This window comes from Atta cephalotes, assembly GCF_000143395.1.
Source record: "Atta cephalotes unplaced genomic scaffold scaffold00004, whole genome shotgun sequence".
Lineage (NCBI taxonomy): Eukaryota > Metazoa > Arthropoda > Insecta > Hymenoptera > Formicidae > Atta > Atta cephalotes.
The window spans coordinates 1424294-1428399 of NW_012130068.1; the positions used below are offsets into that span (position 1 = coordinate 1424294).

Below are 4106 nucleotides of genomic sequence, written 5' to 3' on the forward strand. Positions count from 1 at the left end.
CTCTCTCTCTCTCTCTCTCTCTCTCTCTCTCTCTCTCATTTCACGAAATATAATATAATTTCCTTATAAATTTCTGCGAAAACGAAAGCTAAAATATAGTCGTTTATCGATAGTAATGGATAGAAACATCGTTCCATGAAAAGAATTGTTTGTCGAGTAGACTTTGACGAACGAATCGAAGCAAAAGAAGGAATGACCGTACAAGAAAGCAGAAAGCAGAAAAGGGGAGCTAACCGGAAGGCAGGTTTATTCACGGTGAAACGAGCCATGGAGCTGCTTGCAAGCGGTTCTACTACTTCGTAAGGCAGTCAACGGTGGTTAATTATTAACACGCGCCAAGCCGAAAGCATACTCTGTTAAGAGAACGCGTTGAGAGGTATACCTCGCTACATGAATTCGCGGCATCCGCTCTGCGAGGCGTCTAAACGTAGGTTTCGCACCACGGATACCCGATTAAATTGCTCGCGGAACCGCGACATCACCCGAATTGAATTCAACCCTTTCAATTCGGAAACAATGCGCCCTTGAATGCTTAATTGTTTCGCTAGCATTGGACATGCTTATACATGTACAAGGCGTTACTTATTTAAGCGATATAATACGTGCCTAACTAATATTATAAATTCTTCCTTTACTAAACTTGAATTAGATATCAATTCTTTTTAATATTTTTCAAATCTATACACTAAAAATATTTTAATAAATAAATTTCAAACTAATGTTCAAAGAAAAATCCATTAGAAATGAATTAAAGAATAAACTTCTTTTTCTTTGTATATCATATTTTAGTAGTTAAACGATGCATATAATACTAATAAAAAAATATAGTAGCACTATAGTAGCACACAAAGTAATATCTGGAAGAGAAGCTGGAGAGTCGATCGGATCGCGCCTTGGCACTGATTCCGCAAGACAGCGGTGGGCACACGAGCGAAATCGAGCCTTTTGGCCGTGTGCCTGACTAGAACAGCTACGAGTATATGCTGCCGGTTATCGAGGGATAAGAAATGTGAGAGGCAAGTCGTCGATGACATTGATATCGATTCCTGCAGGAAGACGACAGGCAGGCAACACGGTTGAGCGAGTACTCTTCTGCCGATTGCTCTCTCCGAGAAAGAACAAGAAAGAGAAAGAGTAAGGAAGAGAGTCGTAGATGGACGTCGTGCACGCAGACGGACGGGGTGAGAGGGCTGACATCTCGCACCGTACGTTTACTGTGAAGAGGGTCGATGGGCGAGTGGGCGAGGAAGAGTCGAGGAGGAGACGAGGACGGCAGGCGTGTTGACGAGAAACGATGGGGCTGGCTCCCTAATTCGAATTTAGGTGTTGGGCGGGTTGGCAAGTGGGCGCAATGCGGTGTCACGCTGCGGGCGTTTGCTCTTTCTCCTTCAGCCCCTCCAAGCCTCCGTCAACCCGCCACCCGTCATCCGCCTCCACTCCTCCGCATCTCTTCACCCACGGTACTCCACCTTCCGCGCTTTAACCCCCTTGCTCCATCCACGAGCGCAAGCTCCTCGCTAAGCCCTCCGCTAAGTCCCATCTGACACCTCGAGCGCCACCCCCGGTACTCTCTAAGCCAGATCGACCGACCTTAATCGACCTCCTGATCTCGACGATCGTATTATACCTGTCTGCGCGCACTTCCTTCCTCCTTTCCTTCCTCAACGAGAACGCGATACTCAGAGTTACCAACGACTTCTGCGTTTTCTTGTTATATTTTCAAGACTTCTCCAGTTGTAGCAAATTACCGTCACGTTGAACTTCCGTCGCGAATTTAGTTGCTTGCACATTTGAAAAATATTTTTTTAGCAAAAATACATTAAAAAATGAATAAATTTCAGTTACGAAAGTTAAAAAAAGATTCTTAACATTTTAATTAAATTAATATAAAATATTTGCGTTTTTACGTGCAGTGCAGACTAGTTAATACTTAAAATAGAAACGTTGAAAGTTAGCTATGAGAATAGCATTCAATTAAATTTTAATGTAGGCAGATTAAATAAATCTACTTTCTAGTTTCCAGTTCATTAAATGTCATTATTCAAGTAAAAATTTGAACCATGTTATAACGGTTAAGAAGGATATCTTTTTGCCTGGCCTATAATTTTTTATGATATATGATAATTATAGATATTACGAACGTGGCAACATTGCTGTCGACAATGCCAGGTACACTGTTTGATTATATACAAGGCTTTATTGCAAAATTTTCGCGGAAATTCGAAATGAAGAAATCTATCGTTTTGCCAACAATGATTTCCCATAAAATGTTCACGATAATGATACTAAAGCATCTCGAAAGAGTCATGCACAGCGCGAAATTATAATAACGCTAAAATATTTGGTACGTTAAACAATAGGATTTCCTGCGTATTTCGCAGTGTTTCCGATATATGTATATACAATATCTCAGTTTATTCCCGATAGGGAAGCAAATGAAGCGTAAAGTTAAATAATCTCTTTATTTTGTGATAAATTTTTTCATGGAATTATCTCTTATGGATTCAAAATTATCGCGATATTTGCGAAATGGGAAATCACCGGTTATCTCCTATGGATTCGAAATAATGCGATATTTGCAAAATAGAAATTTTTATATATATATATATATATATAAATTTTTGCCATTGTTTGATAATTGAGCGAATTGAAGAATTCATAAAGGAGGGCGTTGTGAAACGACCTGTACGAGAAGGTTACTTGGTTAATATATTTTTTACAAGCTTGTCTAGCGGCCGGATTAAAAAGGCGACTTCAACGGCCTGCTCGAGTGCAAGTTTACGACTCCTAAATGGCAGGTTTGCACGGTGGTCTCACGCGTCCAACGTAAACTCGAGGAGACGTACCTTCCTCCGTGCTACAGGGGCGTACACGCCGCCGCTAAAGTCAGAACGAAAAAGGAAGAGAACAAAGCGAAAGTGTTATAGGCTAACAGCAACCAAGCCACTAGGGAACCTTTCGCGGCAAGAAAGCTTTTCTCGGACGAACACGCGCGGTGTCAGAATAAAAATGTAACGAAATATACTACACCTCGAGCGTGTTATAATCTTTTGCATTCTAAAATTTGATCGTACAGTTAAATATGTGTAAACGTATAAACGTTCGAATTATTGTTTAAACGTAATGTAATTAATCTTTTTGCGTTAAAAAAAAAAATATATAATATAATTATGGAGCGTATACAAGGTATGTTTGCAGCAAGAGAGATATTGCTTATAACTCAAGACACACTTAAGAAAAGTTCATGGAGATATATAAACAGAAAAAGAAGATATAAACGAGGAAGAAAAGAGAAAATCAGAAGAGCAATGGGAAAAAAAAAGTGAAAATTCGCTCGAACGCAAACCATCAGACTATATTCTTGGATAGCTCTTCATAGCCAGTCTCCTTTTGTCTGTCGGATTTTTAAGAGCACCACTCACATCTCATCCTTCCTTTTCCTTCCACATCCATCGTACCTTCCGCCCAGCCAAGTCTTTGTACAAATGTACATGCGCATGTATCAGTATACACATACACATATATATTTGCTATGCTTTAAACAAGCGAAGTAGTGAGATCAAAAGACATAGCCTTCTATTTTAGCACCGATCGGTGCACGCTCTGCACTTCATTAACCACTTCATTTCATTTTAAAATAAAGATAAAATTTCAACAGACGAGAATTCGCGAAGTGCAAGAAATACAATTGTTATTAACGATTCATTAAGTTAATTAAATCCAAAGATTAACAGTATTTAATTGTGCGATCGCAATCTTCGCGTTTCAGAAACATTACGATAGATATTATGATGGATACAGCGAGCTCGTGAGAGAGTTACTTCACTCAGTTTTTATAAGAGAAAGGTTTTGATCGGAAAAAGATAAGCAATCCAACAAAATAGTGACAAAAAAAAAATATATATATATATATAGTATATTCTCGCCATTACTATTGTTGCTTAAGGATATACTCGTAATTTTGAGATTTTAATTGTATATATATATATATATATGTGTGTGTCTGCTGTCTGTCTGTCTGTCTGTTTGTGTGTGTGTGTGTGTGTGTGTGTGTGTGTGTGTGTGTGTGTGTGTGTGTGTGTGTTTTATTTAATTTAATAATATAA

At 38.9% G+C, this 4106-nt stretch overlaps 1 protein-coding gene across 1 annotated transcript in view; it reads right to left on the bottom strand.

Moving 5' to 3' along the window:
- LOC105625887 overlaps positions 1 to 4106 on the bottom strand; it is a 94549-nt gene that overhangs the window by 84906 nt on the left and 5537 nt on the right. The window lies entirely within an intron of this gene.